This window comes from Anabrus simplex, chromosome 1, assembly GCF_040414725.1.
Source record: "Anabrus simplex isolate iqAnaSimp1 chromosome 1, ASM4041472v1, whole genome shotgun sequence".
NCBI lineage: Eukaryota > Metazoa > Arthropoda > Insecta > Orthoptera > Tettigoniidae > Anabrus > Anabrus simplex.
This window is the reverse complement of record NC_090265.1, coordinates 1,295,118,654-1,295,140,702: the sequence shown is the minus strand read 5'-3', so window position 1 is coordinate 1,295,140,702 and position 22,049 is coordinate 1,295,118,654. Positions and strand designations below refer to the sequence as shown.

Here is a 22,049-nt window from a genome sequence, read left to right as displayed (position 1 = left end):
ATGCAGAACCCCCATGGTTTGGTGCCAGCGAATCATCGGCAGCGGTTCAGCCGGAATGTGTGGGCCGGGATAATTGGCGACCGTATTTTGGGACCGGTCTTCCTTCAACGTCGCCTGACAGGCCGGAACTATCGGCGTCTCTTGCGGGTAACTTTGCCTCCCCTGCTGGAAGACGTACCATTGATGATTCGCAGGGTTTTGTGGCTGCTACATGATGGTGCTCCAGGCCACTTCGACGTGAACGTCCAGACGCATCTTAGTCGTGTCTTCCCTGGTCGATGGATTGGACGAGGAGGTCCATTTACATGGCCTGTTCGTTCACCAGATCTCAACCCGTGTGATTTCTGGTTATGGGGCGATCTCAACAGTATCGTGTTTGCAGAGTCCATTCCAGATGAGGAGACACTGGAGCAGCGTATTCACGCTGCCTTTGACACTGTTCTGGCCAATGTGAAAGGGTGAGACAGAACATGCTACCGTGCGTACACGCATGCGCGGAGGCACATGGAAACCATTTTCAACACATACTGTAACTGTGGCTTCATGGTACAACGCGTATTAGACCGCCGTCTCTGTAACAAAGGATGACTGAATAAATCGTCCTTAACAAACAAACCATGCATTTCCGGACATACGTTCATTAGACCTTTCTGTTCCGTATTGAACCCTTTAGGTCCATATAGAGGGATACCTACCTTTCTTACCTATCAGCAAAGCTCATGAGATCTGTCTCTTGGGTCGTATCGGGTTCTTCGTCACTTGCTGAGGTAAAGGTAGGGTTCAGTAATTCTAATCTATCTACTGGAATGAAAGGTCTGTTTAAAAGATTCCTATTTATTCAGGAAAATTCTGAAGCATTCTGATATATCAACGGTATCATATAAGTCAATTGGGTCCACTGGACACCACAATCATTTTTACATAAACGTCAGAACACTGGTGTGAGACTTTAACGTAACTGCCTAACGGGCATTCATACTAGAAACCATTGTCTCAATTATTAATCATTTAAGAAAGGAAAATCTGGAAATCCTTAAATTCGGCTTCCATGTGAGACCACATGTACCGTCATAGTGATTCGTTATGGTCCAGCCCTCGTAACACGAACTCTGGACTCTGGATATAATTAAGGCAGTCCAATTGGTGTGTGCCACACAGTGGTTCTACGGCATGGACCCTTAATTGAATCGATGTGACCTGCGTCTATGTCATGGACCGACATCTAATCTTCTAAGTTACTTTAAAGTCATTGTGGATGATGACCGCAAGGAAATGAGGCTACAATGGCATACGGCCCTAATCTAAGTCACTGAGGTTGATGACCCTCTGACCTTCCAAGTTTCTAGGCTGAAGGCTAAACACAATTAAGTTACATCGGTTGATGACCAAAGTTCCAATTTACTATCCCCAGCACATTCACTGCTCAATCAATCAAATTACAACCATAGCAATGCTCACAAACTTTGTGGCAGTAAAATCCATTTCCTTCGGATATGTCCCTTTAATCGTTACTTTATATTTAAAATATTCCCCAAAAAACAAACTAAAATTTCCAGAATGCATCTCCAAGTTATTCGCTTGATTAAAGTTATTTAAAAATGCGGTTTCACTGAATTTAATAATTAAATAAATTTGAAGTATTGACGAAATGTTAACGAACAACAAATTTTATCTCCGCGGACTCTGGTTTCTTCACAAATTTCTGCACAGCTGTGATGTGAATTCAATATTGCGATGTTTATCTGGCTGGAAAAGAATTGTTACATAATTCATGTCCAGTTATATATCTTGTCTCATGATTTCACACTAAAATCTAATCTAGTCCTAACCGTTATTAACACTTGGATATCCTAATAATCTACGTACAAACCAAACAACTCGCCATATAATTACGATGTCATATCTCGTCATACCATTTATGAATTTTGCACACCCCTCACAGACAAACCGATCATCACAACCATCGCTCTATATTTTGGACAACCCTGAATTTGGTTACTCTGTTCCTTATACTCGAAGTTCGTGATTTCAAATGTTCATTACGTCCCCAATTATAGTATTTCACAATACTCAGATCATTACCGGCTATGAATTTCAACTAAATCCAGCATTTTAACGTTTTCCCCGGCCGAGAATACAGTACAATCTCAATTCCACGCCTGTCCCGTTATCACAGCTGAGGCCTCTCGCCCCCCAAGCTCGCTTGGCAGTTACATGAAACACCTGGTTTATTCATTGACTGGCTTCTCAAAATGCTCTCTTTAAACTCTGCCGACAAAATTAAACAAATACGATATTCTAACCAACAAAATGCACAGATTATGCTTCAAGATGCCCACACTAATTATACGCGTCGCCAATTAATACCGCTATGGATTTCTATGAATTTCTTTCCATTCCCTACATAAAACATTCCTCGGGCTTCCATGTCCCGACTTCAATGACAGGACTCTAACCTGATTCGCACATCTCATCTCAACTCATATAAAACATTCCTCGGGCCTCCAGGTCCCGGCTTCAATGACAGGTCCAACCTGATTCACAAATCTCATATCAACAAAACTAACCTCTGTTTCCCAGCTCCACAATTATCATCGACAAAGAACTGGAATAAAATCCTCACTAGAAATCTCGACGTCTAACATCGCACAATGCATTAATCATGAATAACTTCGCATAAAGGATATCGTATTTAATAACTTGATTTTTACGAGAAATGACTGAAACATTCTACTAGATCTTTTATTGTCAGTCAGATACAGTTTAAAATGAGCCTAGAAAAACGTTTCTCTCCGTGACCAAATTCATCACCCTAAGTTCTCACCCGACAGCGCGCTTCCACTCGATTGAAAATGAGTGACCATGGATTATTATTATTAACGTCAAATTGCAGACAGAAAAATTTTACGTCGAATGAACATCTTAATTTGGCATCATAAAATATAGGCAGTACACTTCACACGGATGACGATCTACATTGGACGTGATATCACTTCGGAACCCTATTCAATAACTTTTTACAACATTATACGGCACTCGCAAGACTTCAAAAATTTTATCCAAGTGGAAAATAAAACAAATGACTCTTTTTTAGTCGTATTCTCACATTTACAAAACTTAGTAGGCTGACCACTGCGTCGTATATCCCCCATTCAAATACACTTTTTGAGATCATGAGACAAGATATAAGAGGTAGTAAGATGGAAAGTCACCTACCTCATGTAGTCACGCCAGTGTTCGTCATAGGGCTCACCTGCGACCCTGGCATTTTATTTAGCCATTTTTACATTCATGGCTTTACAACTCATTGTGCTTCTTCAGGTTTCCTGGAATAAAGCATTAAAAAAAAGAAAATACCCTTCACTTGTTTACTGAGCTCACACGATGGACTATAATTATTCCCGCACACGAATTACTTAATCACATTATAATTTATTCAGTACTTTGACCGTCCTATCTGGTACAATTATTTCACTCAAGAAAACTATCTCCTCATGGAGTCAAGACTTAGCCATAATGGCTAAAATCTGCAGTTGAACTCAGTCTACTTTCGTTGGTTTGATTTCGCAGAGCAGCTCAACAATTTTTCGTCCGCTTTGTATCACAAATGCCGGAGAAGGAGACTTCGTCATGGCGTCCCTTCATATTTATAGCAGTTACCCCCTCTCTTCGGATATCTCCCTTTGCCGCCAAGAAAATTTCTATAAATTTTCTGACTTAACTAAACTGTAATTTCAAGAGTTTTGAAAGTGACTACATGCTTGCTACATTTCTGACGGTAGTGTTCATGGACATTTAAAATTTTTACCCGTTCGATTTGCGAGATGATTGACCCCCTTTGATAGGCACTATATTTTTTTGACTTGGCTTGGTTCACGCCATGTACACGCGCTTTGAAATAGTTCACAAAAATGACTTGAGATTCTTCCGCCGTTGACACGTGTGGCTGACGTCACGTACTCCAGAGCGTGGGACCGAAGGTAATCACCCCCTCGTCACGTGTCAAATCCATGCTATCAAGAATCCAACTTTTAATTTCATTGTTAATTTATGCATAATGTTCTTAGGGCACAAAGGTCATGGGTTCAGTATCCTCTCCTCGATCAATCCCTAGAGATTGTATACGGTGGAAAAAATCACCCTGTATATACACGAGTCTGTCTGTCTATGCGTATTTGTGTCCAGTTATAACTCGAGAACCACTGGACAGATTTTTATGTGGTTTCTACCGTTACCTAGATAATTTGCAGGGCAAAGTTTTCGTGTATAAAATATAAAGGGATAACGAAAGGAAACTGAGGAGTAACGATTTGTGGAAACAACTCGAATAGAACGCCGTATGAATTGTAGAGCATAGAAAGTACGGTACTACAAAAATGATCTGAGACCAGACACACAAGAGCTCGGCCACAACATCCGTTTTTATGTTCTTTGACAATAGTAGTCTTGCCCTTGATACGGAAATAGCACTTCATAACTTGGGAACCACCGAACAGACTTTTATGCGGTTTTCACTGTTGCCTAGATGACCTCTCTGTAGAAAGTGAACATGTATTACATATTGAACTGTGATGAAAGTAAACCGAACAGTAACGGTTTTTGGAGAACAAGTGGAAGAAAATAGCGGGATAAAATTACTCAATTACACTGCCTAAACCGTTGAAGATATCCACAAACTATACGCATAAGAATTGTAAGCATAAAAAGTTCTTCAAAAAGGCCCTGGGCATCACATATATGTCTTTAAAGGTTGCCCAAAGGACAGTTTAAATGTGTTTTTATCAGTAGAAACCCTATTCTAGGTACGGAAAGAGCATTCGCGAGACTCGGCTTAGCACTGCCTAAACAATTAAAACTCCAGAACACGAACAATATCTCGCTTTACGCTTCTAAAACTATTAAAGATACCTACTAACTGCAAGGGTAAGAATTTTAAACCAAAATGTTCTGCAAAATTCTGAAATTTCGATCACAATTACAGTTTTTCAGTTTGTTAGCAGTAGAAATACTGTGCAAGATACGGGAGTGGTATTCTATAGCTCGAGAGCCATTGAGAAGAATTTTACATGTTTTCTGCCATTGCCTAGAGGATCTTCTAAGGAAGGTTTCCGTATATAAAATACTGAATTGTGATGAAAGAAGCCGACGAGTGGCGATTTATGGGAATTAACTCGAAGAAAATGACGCCAGGCCAAAAATTGTATCGGTTTACGCTGCCCAAACCATTAAAGCTATCTACAAACTATACAGATAAAGATTGTAGAGCAAAAATGATTGTGCAAAAGATTCCCGGATACCATATACTTGCCTTTAAAGGTTCAGCCATAATTACAACTTTTACGTTTGCTAATGGTGTAAATCCTGTACTAGGTTCGAAAGATTTTTATCCAGGTTTCGCGGGGAAGGTTTTCATGTATTAAATATTGAACTATGATTAAATATATCCGAACAGAAACGGCGTCTCCCAAAGAGCTCGAAAAAGTGACGGCACACGAAACATGGTTCAGTTTAGGCTGCCTAAACTGTTCACGATATCAACCAACGACATATATAAGAATTATAGAGCATAAGAAGTTCTACGAGAAGTTCGGATGACCACATACCTATCTTTGCTCACAATAACAGCTTTTAGTTTTGTTAAGAGTAGAAACCCTGCACTAGATATGAGAAGATCATTCCTGAGACTCGACTTAATGCTGCTTAAAACTTTAAAGATATTCTCAGAATTATTTAGTATAAATGATTTAAATCATTTAGTATAAAATATTCTAAAAGAAATACACGGGACCACGTGTGTAAGAAAGCTCTCAACTATACAGCTACATATTTCCACGTTTTTGCCCATGTGAAGGCAATTACTTTGCAAATCTCCGTTTTAGAACTATGACAGGGACAGGATCATTATTTTAATGCCAGTTAGGACGAGGACACAAGCTAATATTAATACACTGCAAATAATACCATCTTCTGTATTTTCGGAAATATAATAAATTATCACCGGGTATAAACACAAACAAAAACAGCTGCGTATATTTAACATTCGTCAGCACTGGAAGTATATCTCTTATAAGGTCTCGTCTAACTCCTAACAGTCAAGGTTTACGTAAGGCTTATTCGAATCCATTCCACTGCAATAGACAGAACTGGTTCACATTTCTGTTCCGCTTAGGGATAATTTTACGTAACTCAAAGGACACGATCGCTTGGATTCACACAACTTGATCGACTCGTGTCGAGCCAAGAGTAAAAGCTAGCAGTAACTAAAACAGAGAGAAGAGATGTGAGAAAATAAAATAGAAGAACTTCTTCAAGAAAAGAAAAATCACAATAAAACACAATGTATAAAACTAAATTGAATTAAAACGAAACATTAAAAAAATACTTGTACAAGGAACTCATAGGAACATAAAATGATCATTTACAAGAAACTAAAGAATACCTTCAAGAAACATTAGCCTACAGGACACACTATGTATGTAGGAAAACAGAGAATATTATTCTAATTTTTTTGCTAGTTGCTTTACGTCGCGCCGACACATTCCATTGTATGATGTGATTTATGCCAGAAGATCCAAAGGATTATCTGGCAACCAGTGTTGCTGCTCAGTTAGCACCACCCGGAGGACACGTGTAGGGAAATTTCAGGTAAAACCTACGGACGTTGAGCAACGTTGTCCCCGCAATCAGAAGTGTAGACTCTGAGTCTTAGGAATATCGGGGAGGCCATACATAGCGTCTATCTTCTCCATGACTACCGTGGTATTGGTGGCAAGTCAATCAAAATGGCTGACACTTAAGGCAAAGAATGGAAACCTATACCGGTATATCTAGTTTCTCTCTTCGTAGTGTTATCTATGGATCGAATGCACGCAAAAACAATATGGCTGATACTTAGGGAACGACAGTAAGAAATATTTATGCCTAAAAGAGGTGATAAAAGATCAAAAACTCTCTAGATAACACCAACACACACTAAACAATTAATGCAGTGTCAAAAACACAGATAGGTTTTATGGCGACGAAGGAGGCCCCCGCCTCGGCGGGCTTGGCCTCATTCTCCGGGATCGGAGACTGGGTACGAGGTACCCCAAGGAGGTGGTGCGGTGCGGCGGGCCCTAGTGGTACTCGACGCATGGCTCCGCAGCCGGCAAGGACCGTGCTAGTCACAGCAGTGCCCAGACGGACTGATCCCCATACGATGGAATGGCAAGGAATTGGTTTATGTTTTGTGTATGTTACCTGTTCCTAACTAACACAACCTCTGGTCTTTTTCCAGCCCACATCCTTGCATGTGCTATCACAAGATGTCAGGTTTTACATGTAGGCTCTTTCTTCTTTCTGCCTATGTGGTTTTTCCCTGACCCTTCAATACCATACTTCAACACCACATACCTAACACAATCTCGCCTGGTAGCGTGTCTGACATGGAAACAGGCAGATACTCCTTGTATCACTTCCCACTCTTCCCTGCTATCTCTTTCTTCTTCTTAGAAATAATAGCATGTCGGAGGCCATGTAGATTGAGTCGTTGGTCACCGCCCCCCCTCCGATAAAAAATATGGCGACGATGGGACAGGAAAGGCATAGGAATGGGAAGGAAGCTGCCAAGGCCTTAATTAAGGTACAGCCTCAGCATGTGCCTGGTGTGAAAATGGGAATCTACAGGGCTGCCGACAGTGGGGTTCGAACCCACTATCTCCCGGATGCAAGCTCACAGCTGCGCGCTCCTAACCGTACGGCTAACTCGCCCGGTGTATTTACAAATATACAATAGTATATACACTAATGAAACAAGAAAGACCAATTATTTGTACAAGCAGAAAAATAAAGCATAAAACCATGAAGAGTATCTGGAAGAATATGAAAGAAACTGAAGATTATTTTTCAGGAAAGTACGTAAGTACAGTTCACACCGTGGTTCATTAATACAGTTTATGAGGAATACAAATACGCTATTAAGACAAATCCAAAAGAATAAAATTAAAAGAAACGCAAGAAATAGTATCAGCAGGAATGGCCAACAGTTACGCACATTGAAATACACACTGCAAAGCACTTTATTTAATGAGAAGCGAATTCGGGTGGGTTACATATTTAACGAGCATCATCAGACTTACAACTGTGAATATAACATTTATTACGAAATATTTGATTAGGCAATTAATATTTAAAACCATAGAAACCAAATTGTGATGTATAGCACGAGTCGTGTGAAAGTTACGATGACTCTGGAAGGCAGAGCTATTTTCAAATAAATGAAATATGAATGGGTAGGATCTGCTAATATGAGCATAAAATGTGAACAAATTTCGTGATAATGAAATAATCTACCAGTTCATAGTATTAGCAGGTACAATCTAGGGAATATGTAAGTCATCTCAGTATAGTTCTGACAGACTATTAGTTCGTCTCAGGTCACAAACGGAATGTTTAATTTTTCACAGGATTTCTTCTCATTTCTTCCCGTAAGATGTTATTTATAGGCTCACACTTAAAGTTCTGCCCTAACTATTTCAACTATAATAATAATTTCGTGTGGCTATTTCTAGCCGAGTGCAGCCCTTGTAAGGCAGACCCTCCGATGAGGGTGGGCGGCATCTGCCATATGTAGGTAACTGCGTGTTATTGTGGCGGAGGATAGTGTTATGTGTGGTGTGTGAGTTGCAGGGATGTTAGGGACGTCACAAACACCCAGCCCCCGAGCCATTGGAATTAACCAATGAAGGTTAAAATCCCCGACTCGGCCGGGAATCGAACCCGGGACCCTCTGAACCGAAGGCCAGTACGCTGACCATTCAGCCAACGAGTCGGACACTATTTCAACTGTTTATCGTACATAAGTGTGACGTCTACAACAATGAGAAACGACTGGCAGACCACGGGTTTACATCCGGCCTGCGTACACATTGAATCAAACTCAGATAAATTTAGGAAATTAAGGCACCAAATCAAATAACACCCACTTCACATATAAAAACCAGTCTGATATAACTGAAGTTCGGAAAGATTCATAATCTCATCCCCACTACCTCCCCCAACCATGTGCCCCTGAAATACAGTGGATGAACACTGAATTGCGAACGTTCACATTTTGATTTTTATAGTAGAAGATCAGATAGGCTCTGTTAGTAGCCATATCTGACAGTGACTTGTGCAAAAAGGAAAAATTGTGTTGTGAAACACTACGCTGAAAGCGTTTTAAGCTGCAAGAGTATGTATGATATAACTCCAGGATGTGGAGAGAACTAAAAAATAAGATCAAATTGTGTAAACATATTACTTCCACTGAACGTAAAGTCACTAAAATATGATGCGTGGTATTGTAGAAATTTCTCGCAAGCTTACATTTCTTAGAAACAATTGAACATCTAGATATAATATTTGTTAGCAGGATCCACAGGGATTGTATCTACATGGGAGGTGAATTATATTCTGATAATAAAATTGTCTGATAAAATATTAAATTAAATGCGAGGAACATACAATTCTATGCACTCATTCCTTTTTTCAGAGACTATAACACTTACGACACTGTCTGAGGTAGGCTTGGAGAACAGCTGCTGCAGGAATGTGTAAAGAGAACTGTAAAACAGCCTACAAATTAAAGGTATTGTGTGAGATTTCAGGAAAAGAAATGAACCGAATTCATTGTCTAAGGTACCACAAGAAAAGTATAGTTTCTCCAAGTTTTGGGTACTTGTCTAATTCCCCAATTAAAAGTGTTTTTTTTTGTTTTGTTATTTGTTTTACGTCGCGCCGACACAGATAGGTCTTATGGCGACGATGAGGCAGGAAGGGGCTAGGAGTGGGAAGGAAGCGGCCATAGCCTTAAGGTACAGCCCCAGCATTTGCCTGGTGTGAAAATGGGAAACCACGGAAAACCATCTTCAGGGCTGCCGACAGTGGGAATTAAAAGTGTAGCGTCGTATGTTACACAGCAAAGGTTGTAACGAACTATCTTCAGCGAGTGTTAGTTTGGATCGGAAATTGCCTTGTCGAGAATATACAGAAGATCTTGTTAGAGAGAAGTAGTGATGCTAAGTGAACAGTCACATATCAGTTAATAGAAGGACTGAATAATTTGTGTTCAATTAAACGACTTTATTCCTGGAATAAAAGACATGTTTCAGCTAATTCAATATGCAGCAAAGCCTAGCGGTGGATGTAGAAAGTACCGAGATAAGTGGAACTGGCAACATTATTTGCTTGTTATGAATAAAATAGGCGTATAGGTCTAAGTAAGTTGTAAACTGTGAAAAAATATAGGTAGTGCTTAAACATCTAAAATGACCGAATAAATTGGCTGTGCGGTTAACGGGAACGCAGCTCTGAGCTTGCATTCGGAAGGTAGTGGGTTCAAACGAACCCCACTGTCGGCAGCCCTGAAGATGGTTTTCCATGGTTTCCCATTTTCACACCAGGCAAATGTTGGAACTGTACCTTAATTGAGGCTAAGGGCCGCTTCCTTCCCACTCCTAGCCTTTTCCTATCCCATCATCGCCATACGACCTATCTGTGTCGGTGCAACTTAAAACAAGTTGATAAAAAATCTAAAAGTCCTAATTTGTTGTACACCCCTGTCTGTTTCACTCATCGAGTTTTAGTGCACGGTCATTCAAACCATGTTTTACACTGAGGTTTACAGAAATATAACAAATATCAATTTTATTCCGAGCAATCATAACTCCTTTCATCTGTGTATAGGGCTATTTGAATTTGGAACTGAAAAAATATTTACTCCACCACTCAAATATATTTCTAAATTTCAGTCTGGCTCCCTAAATACAAACAAGTGCATCACACTGATCTAGACCATGAAAATGACACCATTTACGAAATGATTCAACTAGCGTACGTTGTGATTCATGACATTTCAGTCGCACTGACGTCAGATGTAGCTTTTCAATATTATATTCATCGATGAACAAATTCCTTACATATGATAGGAATACAGATATTTACTTGGAGAATCATATTTACAAAATATGACGTGGAAAACCACAAGATTATTTCTAATTCTCCCAATGACTACTGTACAAAAATGAGAGAATTTGACATATTTTGGTGCTTGGAATTTACGTGTTATTATTAGATCTATGGTAGTGTGTTTAAATATGCTCTTGAGCACGATATATGCTATACGATATTTATTTACTTACAGTCAGCGCCTTAGAAAAACTACACTCAGCTTATCTACTGCCAATAATGAGATTGGAAGCTATGATTTTGAGATGTACAATTTTTCAGTTCGATTGCGGAGAGAAATAATCTTAGGTGAGATCAAAACTTATGAACGAGATCGTGATGATTCCTGGTGCAGCTATCTTACCTCAAAGCAGAGTATGTTATAAAGAGCATTTTCAATGCAGACAAAGAAACAATGATTGTTCCTGAAAGAAGGTACGACTTTTAGCCGTATTTTGGTAGATCTTACTTTGAAAAACTTCTGAAATCATGGGGAAATTCTTTTAAAAAAATTAAATTTACACATTGCTTACGCTATATCGTCTGATAGAGAAAAAGGAGGGATAATAAGTCGGTTTATGGAAAGAAGAGCCTGTGAAGACCATCAGAAACGAATAATAATGTTATTTGTTTTACGTCCCACTAACTACTTTTTAAGGTCTTCGGAGACGCCGAGGTGCCGGAATTTAGTCCCGCAGGAGTTCTTTTACGTGCCAGTAAATCTACCGACACGGGGCTGACGTATTTGAGCACCTTCAAATACCACCGGACTGAGCCAGGATCGAACCTGCCAAGTTGGGGTTAGAAGGCCAGCGCCTTAACTGTCTGAGCCACTCAGTCCGGCCCATCAGAAACGAAGACAGACTTAACACATCTAGCCTTGAAACAAAATGAGGGTTTCTTTCGAGGAATGTGTAATGGATTTTTTCCCAAGCGAATCTGATGATGATGATGACTGGAAGAACATTCTCTGTTAAAGCGTACAATCTACCACAAGTTTTTCAAAGAATTGTGGGACCTTCTTTAGACAATATCTGACTCTAAAATATGATGGAATATCTTCTTCTTCCTAACCTTTCCCTAAGTTTTATTGAGGTTGATATTTAATATGGATTTGACTCAGTTTTATGTTGAGGTGCCCTTCCTGACACCATCCGTCTGTGAGGAGATGTAATCACTATAGGCCTATCATGTTTCTGTCGTGGTTGGTTAGTTTGCTGTGTTTGTATATAAATGAAGATATGAACACAAACATCCAGTCTCCGAACCAGATGAATTAATCATACTCGGTCGACCTAGTCGGGAATTGAACCCAGGGCCCTCAACAGGAGGACAGTACGCTGACTATTCAACCAAGGAATCGGACATGGTAGAATATGAATATGATTTGTAAATTAAAATAAGATAGTCTAGTAAATTTCGAGACAACCGGAGATGATTCGAAGTACGCGTTATTTGAAAACTATCCCTAGATTTTGATATATTGGCTTTATATACACATTTTGCGAGTGTATTCCAGGGTGAAAGGATAAAAATTCGATCGCTGAATGGAAAAATAACCTGTCTTAGATGTAAATTTATTCGCCTCTGTAGTGTAGTGGTTAGCGTGACTAGCTGCCACCCTCGGAGGCCCGGGTTCGATTCCCGACTCTGCCACAAAATTTGAAATATGGTACGAGGGCTGGAACGGAGTTCACTCAGCCTCGGGAGGCCAACCGAGTAGAGGTGGGTTCGATTCCCACCTCAGCCATCCTCGAAGTGGTTCTCCTCCAGGCAAATGCCAGGATGGTACCTAACTTAGGGCCACGGCCGCTTCCTTCCCTCTTCCTTGCCTGTCCCTTCCAATCTTCCCATCCCTCTACAAGGCCCCTGTTCAGCATAGCAGGTGAGGCCGCCTGGGCGAGGTACTGGTCCTCCTCCCCAGTTGTATCCCCCGACCCAAAGTCTGGTGCTCTAGGACACCGCCCTTGAGGCGGTAGAGGTGGGATCCATCGCTGAGTCCGAGGGAAAAACCGAACCTGGAGGGTAAACAGATTAAGAAGAAGAAGATTTAAATTTACCAACTTCCCTGCGGTAATTCTTATGATTGACAATGACTGTGCTGTATACCACTATAGTATACTTTTCTCCTTTCTAATCTCAAGTTTACCTAAACTTCAGATTGTTTAGCCTGCCTCTGGGAGGAATTCTTGGTAGAATATTTTATTTAATATTTTGAGGTACCCATTTCAACCTTACGTCCAGAGCAAATACATAGTATTTGATCCATATCCCGGTATTCATGGTTGTGACAAAATTATAATCAATACCATTTGCTGTTACAGACAACAGAATAGTTCGGCTCCATGGCTAAATAGTTAGCGTGCTAGCCTTTGGTCACAGGGGTCTCGGGTTCGATTACCGGCAGGGTCGGGAATTTTAACTATAATTGGTTAATTCCGCTTCCCCTAAAGAGCACATTTCTCTCATGTATCATAATTTAATCCTCATCACGACGCGCAGGTCGCCTACGGGTGTCGAATCAGAAGACCTGCATCTGGCGAGTCTAACTGGTCCTCGGACACTCCTGGCACTAAAAGCCATATGCCATTTCATTTCTTTTACAACAGAATAAGAATTGTTATCAGACTAGTTTCAAAACGCAAGTGCTAGGTGTAATAATAATAATAATAATAATAATAATAATAATAATAATAATAATAATAATAATAATAATAGGAAAATACGACATTATGTATTAACAAAATCAAGCTGCTAGCTTCTATACAGGTTTCCAAAAGACACAGTGTATTTATTCGTGAAGAATGACAATATTGTGGAACCGAAAAAAATATTGACGTTAATAAAATTAATATACTTGTTATTTATTGGAGAAATATAATGCTGAACAATGGCAACACCTTAGGCAAAACAACTTCCCCTAAAGAGCACAGATTTCTTTCATGTATGCCTAGTGACGTCGAAATATCAGTCACAAATCGATATATAGTTCCTCGGGCACCAAACGAGAGGCTATGGACAGCAAAATTCTGATCACAAAAGCGTATACCATATTTTTCCTTCAAGAAACGAATGCAGCCTTCATATATATTCCTTTCTTCATTGTCAACATACCCCGCTTGGTGGACTGCGTTTGTTTCGTACCTGATTGTAGGGGTTACAATGACGGCTGTGTTAGAATTTTTCTTGAAGGCTACAATGTCCACGATTCTGTTAGCTTCTGACTGATCTAAAGCGTGAAATAATAATAATAATAATAATAATAATAATAATAATAATAATAATAATAATAATAATAATAATAATAATAATAATAATAATAATAATAATAACGCCAAAATGCCAACACTATGTCCCGTAGAAGTTCCTTCCTTTTATGTGCCAGTAAATCTACCGGCACGAGGTTGGCGTATTTGAGTACCTTCAAATACCACCGCACTGAACCAAGATCGAACCTCCAAAGTTGGGCTAAGAAGGCCAGCGCTCTACCGCCTGAGCTACTTAGCTCGGTCCTGAAAATTCAACAAGTTCATCGTCTGGATTGATGATGATGCTTGTTGTTTAAAGGGGCCTAACATCGTAGGTCATTGGCCCCATCGTCTGGATTAGTATTGGTGCCGATTGAACTATTATTATATAGGCTGCATATGAATTAAAGAGAGGGAAAGGATATTGACATCACTTTAATATTCTCTTTAGCGAATACGGTACTGAATTTACAAATATCTATTATATTTTTAATATTATCGTGTCACAGTGAGAGTTAATTTTCTAACTGGAAGGACTGTTTTTCAAACTCCCTTTGTGACAGGGATTTTATGACTGTCTTTCATCTCTGAGTTAACCCCTTTCTATTCTTAATCAGATTTCCAATAACTTGTTTAGAAATCTCGTTCAACGGAGAATTTCTTTGGGCTTGAAGGTTAGTAAAAGCAGTGTTGACCACCCTACCCTCAACTTCAGTGTCTGGGGTCAAAAGGATAAGGAGCCTTGTCAGCTGCATGCCACCAGCAGCAAGACATGTTCTTTTGGGTCACATTTCACCTTATCTAATAGCGTATGGATTGTCATATTAAACTACATTGCTCCTGACAGTCCAACTGCAGGTATTAACAGCCAGAATAAAATAAAAACACAGAAAGAAATGTAAGGTGGACATGAATAACTGTCCAATTTTCTATGTAAACTACCTACGATGACAATACATTAAATGCATTTCTCACAAACTAGGTCGAATTTCCTGCTGTTACCTTAAAGTCTGTACCTGAAAATAGAGAAACTAACTCGTCAGGAGGCAAGTTAGAAAACCTAACGCAAATTAATATTTTTCTGTATTTTATATTTTGGTAATATACAGTAGTTTCCTTCCTCATAATAGGATACGGTACTTAGATTTTTTAAACCTACCATATGCTAGCAAAACATAGCCTAATGCAAGTTATAAGGAGCAATTTGCACATATGGTTGCCTTACATGAATTAGATATTTCTCCTCGCATATAACGTATAAATAGTCACCACAAATAATATGTGCAGAAACGTGGTTAATCATTTTCAATATTGTAACTATTCGCATACATGCAAATAATGCATATAATATTTAGTTTATCCATGGCGATGGAGACACTAATGTGTAGGTGCGGCTTGCCCTTTCTTCATATTCCATCCATGAACTGTATCACAATTTTTGTTGAAAATGAAAATAAGATAGTATTAAGTTTGTGAAGAATGTAGATGGCTTCAAAATAATACATTATGTTTCCTTGCTTTTAATTTATCACGTTTTAAATATCTCTGCTTTACTTGGAAAAAATAATACAAAAATTCAACTTCGAAATTAACAGCAGGACCTATTGTTTCGTCATTGGCCCAGTAGGGTAACGAGGATGGCCTCCAAGGTCGAAATATGCATTAAACAGATATTTAAATATTTTTAATATTCGGTATGAGATAGAGACGAGCGGAATGATAAAACATATTGATTTAAGTGATATCGAATTTGGATTGAATCATGCCGAATGAAGATTTTATTCGTGGTTTATGACACACACATTTGTACTTGTTGTATGTAATAATATGGTGATAGTTACCGACATATGATGCACAATGATGTGTAAAAACACCAAAACTCTGTCATGGAGCAACATTTTATAGTAATATAATTTTATTTTCTGATAAGAAAATCATCTTTGCCGCAGGGAAGGTTCCTTAGGGCGTGGAATGATGCACTGTATATTTTCAATGAGTACAGGAACAAAGACTGGGCATTTATTATAACTAAAAGGGTAGAAGTATTAGTTATCAATTAGTCGAATGTGCATGTATCATACATTCTTTTGGTGTTTTGGAAAATATCAGCATTTTTTATTGAGTCACAGTCACATGTCACTTTGGAAGAAGTCTCCCTGACCTGGGGTGACGAAATTCTCACATGACAAGTCCCACTTGAAGTGGGCGTTTGCGCAGCAGTATTCTAGACCACATTATTAATTAACTGTTCCATATGTAGCCACAGAATATTAATCAACAGCATCATGATCGATCACTATACGCAGGAACGAGATAACACACATAGGATATTACGTCATCACGCGGGGAACGAACCGTGATACTTATTTCAAACACATATATTTCTAGAGAAAATGCAGACGAATTTACTGATGAACTTTCAATTTATTACCAATCAACACCTCTAGAATGAATCAACTCTCAGGTTGTTAGTGGAAAGTAAATGTTAACAAAACTGGATGATAAAAAATGTGTGAACGATTTCAACGTGGTCGCAGAGTTCTAAGTAGTTCACAGCCTCTCACTTATGACACAGAATGTTACAAGGCAGAGATAAAGCAGACATACTCGAGAAAACTATAACTAACTTGAGAATGAACTACTTACAGATAAGTGCAGGCGTTAAGTCAACTCCATGGCTGCCCCGACATACCCAGTCGTCCCGCTCACCTCACCGGCATAGTGGAACTGCACAGGGCACGGGAATGGGGCAGTCGTGACGTCACAAGACGGATCGATGATGTTCACCATTGCGCACTGGGGTTTACTGCAACAGTACACGTCATGTGTAAATACGCCGTACGAGAACAGACCGGGAACTGAGAAAAAAAGTGTATTTATTAAGACACATTTACAACCACGCCGAAATCCGTCCCATTTCGATACCAATTCAAGTACTGCCCCTAACATAACCTCAATCCCGACCTAACTAGGTCACTGGGGCCATCTGAGTATTTCCCACTCTGTACAGAGGTCGCTCCAATTGTTACGTAACAATTCTGGGAGGAGAGGTTACTGACCGACCATTATGGTGCATTCCAAGAATTTCGAGGCAATTCCAGGAATTATTAGAAGTAATTTCCTGATAATCGTAAATAACATGGGTGTTTCTGTTTTGAGTTTTGCGGGATCCCCGCTAATATTTTTTTCTCGAGGGAGATTATTTACATATGTAGTCTTAGTTACATGGGAATTGCATACAGTTACTAAGGTTCTTGGACATTAAGGTAGATTGTATCCACAGCTATTAGGACCATAGCTGGTGGACTGCCACCGGGGGTGCTGAATTCATGAAGAATTTCATTGGCAAATGTCATACATAACTTTAAATATTACCTAGGGCAAACGCAAGATTACGGTCGTACTGATTTAATGGTAAGTATAGGTATCTGATATACAGCTACCAAAAGTGTAATTCTAGGCCTCACCTAAGTGTTTTGTGTATGTGTGTAAACTATGCCTAAGATGTTAGATTGTTTTTTAACCACAGACACAGTACTTCATAGGGTGGTTTTCTAATAATATGATTTATCTTAGTTGCATTTTCTTACCCAAAATACTGTATATGCACAGTAAACTAGATAAATCTGGGCTTCATACGTAATAGCCGAATTGTATTCGTAATTACTAACGGAACTGATAAATATGATAAATGTATTTGATTTATCATATTTCATTATATTTATCTGATACAGCATTATGAATAATCACCGTGTCTTGATAGTAAAAATAGTAAGCTATGCCCAGATGTCGATGAGACACGTACCACTGTTAACTATGTGTCCGGTGAGGAACATTTCATTTCATTAGATGATGTACCAAGTGCAACAGTGTTTGCTACGAAGTGCAAGAAAATCTTCCATTTAAGATGGTCAAATATGTCAGAGATGAACTGGAAATTTGTAAACAATTGAAAATGTATTTTTAAACTGAATAATTAGGATGATGAACTTAAAAAACAAATGCCATTAGTTATTTAAACTTTACGGAAATAATATGCAGAGCATTTTTTCTGGAAAAGGAGGTGCTGGAACTCTCAGGAGGTAAACAAGATAAATTCGCAGGACTCTTTGAGTAGCATGCGCAATTTTTATGCTGTACAACTTATATTATATATTTAAAACAGCTTGCAGACCTTACGCCAATCACCATCCTCCTTGATTCGTTACCGAATCTTGCTTTTGTTGTCTACTAAAGAATACTTGAAGCAACCATGTTTAAAAGTACTTCGCTGGATCAGACACAGTTATAGGAGTTCCAACAATTTGTGTGAACAACGATGAGGTTAAAGTTATCACAGACATCGAAGACCTTTCTGGATTTTTAATTTTACAGTTTTCTTTACAACGCAGCGTCACAGATAGGTCTTATGGCGTCGATGGGATAGCAAGTGCTAGGAATGGGAAGGAAGTGGCCGTGGCCTTAATTAAGATACAGCCTCAGTATTTGTCTGGTGTGAAAATGGGAAACCACAGAAAACCATCTTCAGGGCTGCCGACAGCGGGGTTCGAACCCACTATTTTCCGAATGCAAACTGATAGCTACGTGACCCAAGCGCGGCCACTTGATCGGTACCTTTCATGAGGTAAGACGAAATTCATCGGGAAAAATCCCCTTTCACACTAACTGGAATAAATAGTTTCTGTTTTCAGAATGCGCCGAATCGTACGCATTTCCTTGGGCATTTCTTCTCTAAAGTTTAGATTATCTCTGAAGAATCTAATGGTACAAGGCATATATACCGTTGCAGCCGCTGGGTGGAAGAATTTTCCGTTTCGAAAATCGAAACCTCAAGGTCGATATGCGGTATCTCGCAGGTTAAAGATTTCTTATCACGTTTACCAAAAGTGCAATGAAACATACTTTAGTGTGGGAACATCAAATGTAGTTTCATTTCATTAATCAGAAAAGTGCACCGAGATAGTGGGTGCGGGATTTGGGACACGTAGTTCTGAGCTTGCATTCGGGACATAGTGGGCTTGAACCCCACTGTCGGCAATCCTGAAAATGGTCTCTAGTAGTTCCCCATTTTCACACAAGGCAAATGCTGGAGCTATACCTTAATCAAGGCCACGGACGCTATTCCATATTCGCCATAAGACTATTTGTGTCGGTGGAGTAAAGAACATTGTATTTTTTTTAATTAGGGAGGTGCGCTTATAAATCTGCAGTTTTGACACTTGTAGAGGTTCTGGAACGCCGTTCCCTGCTTTCCGCCAGGGAAAATACCTTCTTGATATTCCGAGTAGGCTATATTTAATTTGTTGTGATGCTTTCTTTTAATTCCACCATCGAGCGAGTTGCCCGTGCGGTTAGGGGCGCGCAGCTGTGAGCTTGCATCCGGGAGATAGTTGGTTCGAACCCCACTGTCGGCAGCCCTGAAGATGGTTTTCCGTGGTTTCCCATTTTTCACACCAGGAAAACGCTGGGGCTGTACCTTAATTAAGGCCACGGCCGCTTCCTTCCCATTCCTAGACCTTTCCTATCCCATCGTCGCCACAAGACCTATCTGTGTCGGTGCGATGTAAATCAAATAGAAAAAATCTACCAGGTTCAAGCACATTTTCGCATACTTAAAATTCTCATTTAATCTGAAATTTTCGATGTCTGTTACATTTGTAATTATGCTTTCAATGACCATGCTTCAGTTCTGTTTTCAATAACTAATTTGTTAATGAATCAGTGTAAGAAATTCATGTACATTGAAAGATTGATAAAAGTGAATAGTTAGTCTATATTTATCAAGCAAAAGGGCTGCCCAGATGAAACTGAGACTTTTGTCGGTATCTGTAATGATTTATTGTTCGGAATACGTGAGCATACAGGAAGTAAAGAGCGATGTATCTGCTTAAATATAGTCGCATTGTTTGTTGAAGCAAGTGTCCCAGTCGTCCACTTCATGACAGACACCCCGAGCGAAGAATGTCCGTGGTTGGTGGCGGGTTTTGGCACATTCTTACTCATCCATAATGAAATTCCCAGCACAATTTGAACACTGCACAGCGTGACACCCACTGATTCTCATGCATATCCTTAATATGGCGGTAAATCTCGGCTCCGCTAATACCATCTGCGTCCATGCCTGAATAACCGACGCTGGGCAATTCTGAACGAATTCATGGCAAAACTGTACCTAGTCACTTTACTTCCCGCGCATACAAACAGCACACTGACACTTTGGCGATATCAGATTTATTCCTGTCATACGTAGTCATCCATCGACGCATGCGCAATATTCCCTTTCTTCGAATAACGATATTCGTACTAAAGTCTCGGTTTCATCTGGGTAACCCTTATATTATTGACGATTACAGGAGAGACTCGGCTAAATTCACAGGTAAGGTGAGGGTGTATTCTGCCCGAAGGCAGGTCCGAACCTCCACAGAGGTGTGTCTGAGCCGGAGTTTACGTACGGTAGAGTGGCCAGTTCCTTTCCGCACCTCCATTCCCTTACCCCCCACCAACAGCGCGTGGCTTAACTTCGATGATCTCACGGGATACGGTGTTTCAACACGGCTACGGCCGTTGGCGCTACATTCACAGTATTGAGGCAAAATTGGAATATGATGTATTTTTAGAAGGATTTTTTTTTGCCATTTGTTTTACGTCGCACCGACACAGATAGGTCTTATGGCGACGATGGGATAGGAAAGGCCTAGGAGTGGGTAGAAAGCGGCCGTGGCCTTAATTAAGGTACAGCTCCAGCATTTGCCTGGTGTGAAAATAGGAAACCACGGAAAACTATCTTCAGGGCTGTCGACAGTGAGGTTCGAACCCACTATCTCCCGGATGCAAGCTCACAGCTGCGCGCCCCTAACCGCACGACCAACTCGCCCGGTTTTAGAATGATTATCAGAATAATATTTATATTGGAAGCAATGTTACTCATGCTAAATGTATATAGTATATCGTCATTGCGCCTAGAAAAATCGCTATGTGATAATATGTCAGCTTTGCACTCTGACCAGAAAGGTTCTGTCATCTAAGGTTCAGTATTGCACGAACTAGAGCAACGAATGTTCCTTCTAAGTTATATAAGTACTGCGGGTCAGCATTCATCTCCCTCAACATCGTCACATAACGGTATTTCGAGGTGCAGCGACGATATGCATTTTTATTTTTAAAGTTGTATTCCACAACGCGTTTCAGAGCTTACATTCTGTCGTCAAGTCGTGACATGTTGACATTCAATTCAATTCTTGCTCTGTTTGATACACAATTGTAATTGAATAGCAAGGGCTATGCGCATGATAAATTTATTATATGTAAATAATAATAATGTTATTTGCTTTACGTCCCACTGACAACTTTTACGGTTTTCGGAGACGCCGAGTTGCCGGAATTTTGTCTAACAGGAGTTCTTTTACGTGCCAGTAAATCTACCGACACGAGGCTGACGTATTTGAGCACCTTCAAATACCACCGGACTGAGCCAGGATTAAACCTGCCAAGTTGGGGTCAGAAAGCCAGCGCCTCAACCATCTGAGCCACTCAGCCCGGCTGAATTTGTTATAAATGTTGGATCAACTGTAGGCGAGTGTCGTCTCAAGAACATACAGTTTCTTCTAAAGCTTAATATTGTTTCTTAAATACTCATTTTTAATTTTATCATTGAGTATGTGATGAGGATCTTTTAATTTATGTTTATACATTTCTAGAGTATCTAGTAATATTCAGCAACTGCAGACTTTTCATGCTTATACAGCCAAAGTGCCTCCAGGTGTGTTTGAAATCTGATGCCAAACCCTCTTTCAGTTTGTGCAATGTAAAAATGTTCACAGTTTTCACAGATGATTT

General features: G+C 39.7%; 1 protein-coding gene across 1 annotated transcript in view; it reads right to left on the bottom strand.

The window, feature by feature from the left end:
* Positions 1-16,932, bottom strand: part of LOC136858277 (vesicular glutamate transporter 3) — a 591,282-nt gene extending 574,350 nt beyond the window's left edge. Inside the window, exon 1 of the mRNA XM_067137692.2 lies at positions 16,860-16,932. The gene's annotated coding sequence lies outside the window, so the exon portion shown is untranslated. The remainder of the gene's footprint in view (positions 1-16,859) is intronic.
* Between the last annotated feature and the right edge of the window lie 5,117 nt (positions 16,933-22,049).